The sequence below is a fragment of the Leptonychotes weddellii genome, chromosome 9 (assembly GCF_054177405.1).
Source record: "Leptonychotes weddellii isolate Sample4059 chromosome 9, ASM5417740v2, whole genome shotgun sequence".
NCBI lineage: Eukaryota > Metazoa > Chordata > Mammalia > Carnivora > Phocidae > Leptonychotes > Leptonychotes weddellii.
Genome location: NC_138377.1, coordinates 19,513,863 through 19,523,418, shown reverse-complemented (window position 1 = coordinate 19,523,418; position 9,556 = coordinate 19,513,863). Strand labels below are relative to the sequence as shown.

Genomic DNA, 9,556 nt, shown 5'->3' with positions numbered 1-9,556 from the left:
GGGCAGGGAAAAAGACTGCTCACCTTTGACATGTCTATTGTCTAGTACCATTTCTACTACCAACTAGCTGGGCAACTTACACCACCTCTCTGGGATTCAGTTTTCTCATTTGTAGGAGGCAAAAAATTATATTGATCAGAGAGATCGTTTCCAATTTAGTAAGCAATTCTCTGAGGGCCTCCAGTAAGAATGGAAACAGGGACCACTGCAAGAAGGAACATGCAGCAGCAAATAGGGCAAGTCTTCATAAAAAATTAAAAAAAAAAAAAGGTCACCCTCTGTTGGAAGAAGATGGACAACTTCAGTGTAGGAATCTCTGCATTACATGGTAGTTCTTTGCAAAAGTGATGACTAGTGAATTTCAGAAATTTCTAAACTCTTATGAGATGAAAATCATGGTCATTATTTTGAATGCCTGTGAATTTTAAGTTTTTAACAATTTTAAGAATTATCTTCTGACCTGACCCTTGGAATCATTTTCCCTCAATTTTCCTCTATCTCAGATTGACCCGAGTCTTTCTTCAGTGCCTGTAGCTCCATCTCATCTTCAAAAGCACCCATGCTATTTCCTTCATACTCTAAATATTGTCACTCTATTTGTTTTTGAAAACTATTCATTCATCTTTCAACAAAGATTTTTTGAATACCTACCATGTGAACAATGACAGGCGCTAGGAATACAATGATGAAAACAGAAACCATCTTCAAGGACTTTATGGTCTGATGGAAACAACACAGTAATAATTAAGAGGGGGCACAAATGCTCTAATTTCTAAAGTATCAGTCTTAGATACATAATTAAATTTTAAACTAGGGCAAAGTGTGAAGAGCAAGGATTATTTTGTTCTTTCTTGATTGCATTAGAGTACCAAGCTACAGAGCTTTTCTAGAGTAAGTGTTCAATAAACACGTGATTGTTTTGTTGTTACATGACCCCTGCGTCATAACTGTCTTTGCGCTATGTGTAGCAGCTGAGTCTTTCACCCACTGTTCCCAATTAAATATTTGCTGAATGGCTATTGTGGGCCAGGCATTGTGCAAGGCCCAGGTGTCCTGGCCGTCAAGGAGAATGTAGTCTGGATGAGACAGGCATGTTTACACATAATTATGATAGTACTTAAGATACACCAGAGTACCATGGGAGCAAAGAAGAGTGACCAACTTCATTTGGGGAAGTAAATATAATTTTATCTTATAATAGGACCCTTAAAGTGCAAAAGTTTTGCAGGCAGAAAAAAGTGGGAAAGGCTATTCTAGGTCATAAGAACATCATGTACTAAAGTACAGAGGCATGAAAAAGCAGTTGGGTTTGGAGATTAGCAAAGCATTAAGTATGGATAGAATTGAGGTTGGGTAGGAGCTGAGTGATGAGAGATGAGGTCATAGCTGGGAATTGAGAGCTTTGTATGCCAAAGTAATGAACTGAGATATTATTCTATGGAGATCAAAGAACAAATGGAACATTTTAAGAATGGAAGAATTGTGATTGGGTGCTTTGATTTATTTGGAAGTGACCACCCCATGACAATGTGGAGACTGGTATATGTAAGGATGGCTTGTAGAAAGGCTGGTTAGGAAGGGTGCCTCGGTGGCTCAGTGGGTTAAGCGTCCAACTCTTGATTTCTGCTCAGGTCATGGTCTCAGGGCCATGAGATCAAGTCCCACTTCAGGCTCCATGCTGGGCATGCAGCCTGCTTAAGATTCTCTCTCTCCCTCTTTCTCTGCCCCTCCCCCTTTTTCCCTCTCTTTAAAAAAAAAAAAAAAGGCTGGTTAGAAACAGTTCCAGGTTCAAAATGATAAAGGCCCAGCGAGGCTGGAGGGTGGACTGAAGATGTGTGTGCAACAGGGTTTACAGGATATGCCAAGTCAGTGGATGGGAAATACAGAGAGGTAGGTAAACCAAGTTTGCGTTGTGTCTAAGTTGGGAGCCCAATGGGAGCAGTGACTTCATAAAACAGGAGGAAAGGCAAATTCTGAGTAGAAAGGCCACTACTGCAGATTTCAGTCCTGTCTGGTGTGCTCATTGTTCTGCAATTCAGGTAAGGTAATTCACTTTCCTGAACCACAGCTGTGTCATCTACAAAATTGAAAAATACTATCTACTTCATGGGATTGTTAAGAGGTTAAACAGGAGTAAAACATATGAAAACATCTAGCTTACTGCCTAGACAGAGAAGTTGCTTGATAAATATTTGTCGAATTAAGAAACAATAAATAGCAGAGACTAGGGTTGAAAACTAGGCTTTGTTGTGTGACCTTGAGCATGTTACCTAACCTCCTTGACACTTGGTTTCCTCACATGTGAAATAGGGAAAATTTATCCTATCTTACTGGCTAGTTGGGAAGATTGAATTGGAAACCCTATGCAGAGTCTGAGCTAGTAGTCACTGGCACATAATTAGTGCTGAATAAATGTGCATTGAATAAAAATATAAATTAGCTCAACTGTGGTCAGTACATCTTGTTTAAGGAGGTAGAAAATGACCTCAGTTTACTAAATATTACATACATGATCAGACACATACTCACAAAAGAGAACATTGAGTCTGTTCCACATTAGAATTTAAAATTGTAAGATACCATTGTTCGAAAAGTTAACTTGCTTAGAAAAGTTTATTTTTCAGTGTCAAAAAATGTCATGCCTTTCTATTTGTTACATAAAAATTAGAAACCATCTTCATATCTTCTCATTAAAAGAAAAACAGCTAAATCTTCATGCAGAGTGTAGATGACCTGCATAAATTTTGCTCCATAGAACTGATACTGAGAAAACTATTATTTTTAAATAACCCAAGTTTGACCAGCATTACTTCAGTTTTTATTAGTTTGAATGCCTTTGATGATTTGTTTGGATTCTGTTCCTGCTTGGATAAATGCATTTCACTTTGTATATTGTAGCTGTGACAGATAATGCTAGATGATCCCCAATACAACTTCTCCACTTTCTTCTAATAGATGAACTCACCTCTCCAACCTCTGACCTTCTTCCTCCATCCCATTTTTAGAAACATGGCCTCCCAGCTATGGACTACATTTCCCAGCATCTCTAGAAGCTAGATAAGTTCATGTGCTAAACTTCCGGGCAATGGAAGAAGAGTGAAATCGATATCTTTCATTTCTGGGTCATCTCCTTAAACACTTGTCCTCTACTCTCCCCTGTCCCTTCTTCTGTGGGCCATAGCATAGATGTGGTAGAGACCCAGGTTTGGCAACACTGAAGAGGAATGGTATGACATCAGGGAATGGTAATGCAGCAGAAAGGAAGGAACTTGCGTCCTTTAATGACCTAGAGGAGTCAATCTACTTCACCACCTGGACCAGCGGGACTGTAATGTGAGAAATACATTTCTATCTATGTAAGCCACTACATTTGGGGTGTTTTTTTTTTTATCATTGTTATTATAGTATCTCAATCTCTACCCTGTGTATTGCAGGGTTTTACTTATTTTTCAAGAAAAAAAATGATTTCAGTTGTGAAAATTGCCTCTAGGACTTTATGGGACAAACAGATTTTTAAAGACAAAGGTCTGATGTGTCAGGCTGAACTCTGAATATTCATTACCACAACAAGGTTATTACCAAGGGCTTTCTATTGCTCCTTATTTAATAACAGTATTTTGAGTTCTAATGGAGAATGCTTAATTGTCAACTTAGTCGGTTTTGATTATGATTATGCTGTTGTTTGCAATGAAGTAACATTTTTCTGTTTCTTTTACCATCTTCTGCCAGTGAGCAGTATTTGAATAAACTAAAGACCTTTCAATTAGACTTAACCACAAATTAGATTAAAAACTGGGGGGTCTCAAAAGAGAATGTCTAAAAAAAAATGGTTCGCTAAGTTTTAACCTTGAAATAATAGTGTCATTTTGTATACCATAACCACCAATTTCCATTAAGACTTTTTTTTTTACTAATGGGCAGTCAGTATTGGAAATAGAATTCTATTATATTGTTTTGCCACTCTTGTGATTCAAGATACTAGTTTTGCATACCTTCAGCATAGGGTATTTGCATCAGTATTTTTATTACTAGTGTAATGAACAGCTATGTGATGGCTTAGTTATCAAAAATAAAGTCAATAAAAAAGATAGGTAAGAAAAGAATTAGAGCATCAGGTGATGGTGAAATGTAGCATAATATAGACAGAACATATCACAGTTATCATATATGGCCACCTACACAACCTAACCCAATCACACATAGGATTGTCTTGGATCAACTGGTTTGGAAAGCAATTGCACTACTGATATTTCAGTCACTTTCAATAATTCTCAACTTCAAAAAAGCCAAATCAGTTTCTTCCCCTCACCTCAAGTAACCAGTGACAACTGTTGTAGTGGAAAGAACTCTTGGCTAGGAATCAGGAAACTTCATTGCTAGGCTTGGTTTCCCACTTAGGAAGTGTGAATTCGGGCAGGTCATTTAACCTCTTTGCAGGGTGATTATGAAGTTCAGAATAGGATCATCTATAAGAAGTATTTTGGAAAATAAAAAGCTTTATACAAATATGCAATAGTATGTGTGTGAAGATATGTGTGTGTGTGCATGTAAGAAAAACTAACATCATCAATAGTAGAAAGCCACCTATAAATGTATTTGTTCATATGTATATATGAACACATATATAGAGATATATACATGTATATATATACATAAAGATACATACACACATATATTTACTAAATTAAAAACTTTTACTATTTAGGATTTAGAAGCAGGACTGGCTGCTTCTAAAATGAGTCAAGGCAGTTATAGATTAACACACAATGCCAAGGTGCAATGAAGAACTTTAAAAAAAGACAAAGTCCATGTAGATGACATTTAAAAGTATGTTTTAGTGAAGCCCCTTTGCTCTTCATTGATGGTTGACAGCAAAGCAGATAAGGGGAGTTTTGTTGTAATAACAACAGGTTACCAATAATTTATTGAACACCTGTGAATTCCCCCCACCCCAAATGAAAGTTAGAATCTTAACAATGACCTACATCTAATCAAAAGGTTTCACCCATATCCTATTCCACAGTCTCCCCTCTCTGGGTGATAAAGTTAATAGGTCACCTCTGCCAGAGTTTTCAGGAAGTAACATCTGGGAAGTGTCAAGTTCCCATAGTGAATACAAGGCACACATTAGGCTTGTACCCTGAAGTCAGTAGGATATTACTGTAACAGTCTTTTGAACTTTTCTCTTCGTGATCATCTAAGATCAAGGAACAAAACGACAATCCTGAGAATAACTATTCTCCCTTACCTAGTCCCACACCACCTGATAATTGTTGAGGACCCAATAATCTCCTCTTCTAAAATAATTTTAAGTGAGCTACATTCCTTTTTAAATACGTATCAATAAATTAGGAAGGAATTTCATTGTGAGGTGGAGGGTAATACAAACACCTTTGATTTGTGAGCTCAGGCAATGTCATTCTATTTTGAAACCATCCATCAATACCCTTTGATCTTTATTTTAAACAACCAAGAGTAAAGCATTGAATTTTAAGGTCTCAGTCCTCAGTGTGAAAAACAAATATATTATACTGTATTTTTATTGGACAGATTAGCATTGATGGTCATCTACCTCAAACTGAAACTCACAGATTAATCACTAGATTAATTAGGACCAGCCAAAAAAATGGTTATGTGATGTTACCTCCCACCCACACTCCCAGACTTTAAAAAAATGATAATGTGTAAAATGGGTTTGAAATCTCTGCACAGGAGGCAAGGAAAGAGAGAGCAAGAGCTGATCATTGCCTACCATTCTGTACTTTATTCTACTGCTGTGGTTAGTTTGCCTCATTACTTAACCAAAGCAATCACTCCAGGAGCATCTCCAGGCATTAAAAAATGCTCACAACTAAGACATACGTCTTTCAGAAATTGGAGTTTCTTCTCCAGATTAATACTTCTATTTTCTGATACCAAAAAAAAGTTTCTAAGGAAAAATTCTGCAGCAATATATTCAAAGCTTGCCACCTTAGAACCATAATGTGCCTTTCTTCTAAAGGAGACCTCCAAAAGCAGTGTCTCATTTAGTATCATGGTGTACTTGCCAAAGAGGCCACAGAGAGCATGGGCCCCGTTTTACAAATGGAGACCTGAGTGTCATCCCAGCCTCTCTCCATGCAGAGAGAACGAGAGGAAGCAGTGACAGCCACATATTCTACTCATTTCTTAAATGTGCATTTGTGAGCTCACATGTCAATGACAGAATCCTTAAGCAGGTGCAAAATAAACAAGTAAAATACATTGGGAATGCTGGTCCTTGTGATTAGAATTTAATCCGTCTCACAAAACAACTGCAAAGGGACAAATGTATGCAAGTAAACATAGTCTAATTGATTCGGGACTCACCTGACCCTTCTTGTCCTCTTGGAGTTGTAAATACCTGCCCAGATTGGCAGAAGTCGGCTAGAATAGAGACAGTCCCAAACCTTTAGTCTTTATAGGCATCCCCCCTCTCTGTTCCAATTCCAACATCCTCTTCATTCTGATTGGCTTCTGGTTCTCTCACTGCTCCTTGCCTTTGAAATGTTCTCCACTCAGCAACATGCAGGGTTAATGTCTCCAACTTCCCCCAAAGCATCTACGCATGTCCTGGGCATGTGTATTTCCAGTGACCCAAAGTGACAGTCAGTGGGAAGTAGCTTCTTCTAACTCCTTTTCCTGGAGACTTGTCTCTCCCTTGCATGGCTTGTCTTGGCTCTTCTAAAAGGCTAAGGGAGGTTATCTACTCTCTTCATCCACAGATGACAAACCATAATGTGGCTCTGTTTTAGAAGGATGGCCTGCATGACTAGGGTATCACTGCCAGAAAGAAAACTCAGGTTCTATATTTGAACCCCTACCTTGTCTTCCAAATCAAGCACCTCCAAAAATTATGAGCTCATTATTGCCTTTCTATTTGACATCTTCCTACCCAGGTTAACAATATTTCCTTTCTTAATCTGATTTCCCCCCTTTTTTCTTCTTTATGAAGTTTTCTTTATAAAGTTTCTTCTGACACAGGTGAAGCTATGGTTGTTTTCTGGAAAAAAAAAAGAAAGAAAAATTCTTTTATTCCTAGCTTCCCATACCATCTTACAGAATAAACATATGTGATTTTCAAGGAACAATAACTGGAATAATTTGTTTGTCATTTCATCTTCATTTATTGATTGAACAAATGAATGTTCAGGTCAAATTCTGCCATAATAAGACAAGTTACTTTCTTGGGGTGAAATATTATACTTCTTACTTAGTGAAAGCAAAAGAGAAGCTTAAGAATCATTCAGCTCAGGGCACCTGGGTGGCTCAGTTGGTTAAGCATCTGACTCTTGATTTCAGCTCAAGTCATGATTTCAGGGTCGTGAGATTGAGCGACACATTGGGCTCCAAACTGACCATGGAGCCTGCTTAAGATTCTCTCTCTCTCCCTCTCTCTCTGCTCCCCAACCCCCACTCTCTCTCTCTAAAAGAAAAAACAAATCATTCAGCTATGCATAGACTTTGCTATTTTAATGATATTTGCTGAAATAGCAAATATCCAATATACCATTTTTGAATTTCACCATGCCAGCTTTGATAACCAGAATGTGATAGCATGATTACCTACATGTAACTTGAATTTTACAGCCCTGGTCTACACAGAGACTGGAAAAACATCTTTTTAAAATAATGTTCAATTGAATTTAACTTCTTTCTGCCAAATAGATAAATGTCAGCTTTCCCTACAGTCTTTTATTCCAGTGAAATTCAGTTAGTAATGGGATTTAACATTTTCAACAATAAGTTTAATCTAAGTTTAATCTTTTGAGGTCTTGAAATGGACTAATGTACCGCTTCTTCCCAATTTCTCTGGGATGGAGATGTACTGAATGTCCTCTCAGAATTCTCAAATGTTGAGTTATTTTTGATTCAGAACATTTCCACTGGTTGCCCTTGAGTAGACATTCCATATTATCACATTACCTTTGGAATCTCTTTAAACTGTGACTCACATTCTTAGTAAGGCAACTAGATATGAACACCTTCTTTTCAACCAACTTTTTTTTTTAAAGACATCTCCCTTGAGTAACTGGTCACCTTGCAAGGTTTCAATTCATTGAGCTGAGTACACGTGATACATATTCCTATGAACTGTAGGGACTTTTTGTTTTGCTTAACTTGGAAGGACCAAGAGCTTTAATATTGCCCCCCATATCTGAGTTGTAATGTTCACAATATTGTCCTAGAGAATTTCATTACTCAGTATTTCTCATAATTTCTTCACACCGTGCACACTAATTACACATATGTGTGTGCACTCATATATCCAGTTAAAAACTTAAGTTTTAGGTTAAGTCCCACCTATGTAACTCACAAGGCAGGGCTTTAGATAAAATAAATTTTTTCATTACGCTCTTAACATTCATTATTGTTCTCTGTGCATACCAATCAGGGTACGCTATCTTTCACAATAATCTTTTCACATGGTCTATCTGAAAAAATCTTGTGAAATCATTGTCTCCTTGTCTTCATCTTCACCTCCCCTCTCCAGGTGCTCAAACCAGTCTTCAGAAGTGTGTTTAGCTAACACAGACTTCTGTCTACTCCCCAGATATCTTCATGTTAATCAAAAATGAATCTTAATGAATTTCTAAATGGCATGTTTCCAGATACCCGTAAAGGGGGTAGGGGAAATTGGTGTGGAAACATTGCCAGTGCTTTGAAAGGAAGATAGCAAAAAGAAAAGTGGCAAAATGCATAGCTTGCAATCTTAATGAACAAAGTTGTACCAACTAATCATTGTATTTCCATACACTATTTCTAATATTTACCCTGAAGAGTGGGTATTATTCTTATTAACCCCATGTTTACCAATAAGGAAGCTGGAGCTCCTAGTTGTTTTGTGATTTGCCCAGGTTTAGATAGCAGTGAAGTAGCCCAGCTAGGATTCAAACCAGCTCTATGGATGCTCACGCCCACCTACCTGTGCCTGCACATTTTACTAGACTTTGGGGAAGGGTAAGTGAGAGCTCAAAATCTCCAAGTATCAGCTCCAAGTAATTTGGAGTTTGTACATGAAAGGATGTTCAGACCAGAAGACACATATGGAGAATCTAAAAATGTCCCTCCTTCCATCTCTTTAAACCCAAGGAAAGTGTAAGAGTAAAACAGAAAACATGGACTTAGAAGTCAGAAAGCACCAGGTCAAATTCTGTTTCTGCCAATTATTATACTGGCTCTTACCTTGGGTAAAGTTAGTTGTTTGGAGCCAGGTTCTTCCATATAACAATAAATATAACAATATCAATTCCATTGGCCTACTGTGAGGATGCAATGAAGATAACTTAGATAAAAGTCTCAACGTGAGTCCCCACTCCTAGTAGGACCTCAATAAATGGTCCTTCCCAAGAACCATTCTCTCATCCTCCCTTGAAAGGAAGGGATGGTCCTCTTTTCATCCATTGTCATAGTTTATTTATAACCTTTAAATAGTTGCAAAAGAAGATGTTTTTCAAGTCTATGGCAACATATTCTTAAATGATCATTGGACAGCAGCTACACTACCATGGCAAAGAGTATAAATTCTAAATCCTAA

The 9,556-nt window shown here is 37.6% G+C and overlaps 1 long non-coding RNA gene across 1 annotated transcript in view; it reads left to right on the top strand.

Annotated features, from left to right (window-relative positions):
• Window positions 1–2,879: 2,879 nt before the first annotated feature.
• LOC115940964 (uncharacterized) overlaps window positions 2,880–9,556 on the top strand; it is a 78,737-nt gene continuing 72,060 nt past the window's right edge. Inside the window, exon 1 of the long non-coding RNA XR_004075687.2 lies at window positions 2,880–3,356. This is a non-coding gene — a long non-coding RNA (uncharacterized LOC115940964). The remainder of the gene's footprint in view (window positions 3,357–9,556) is intronic.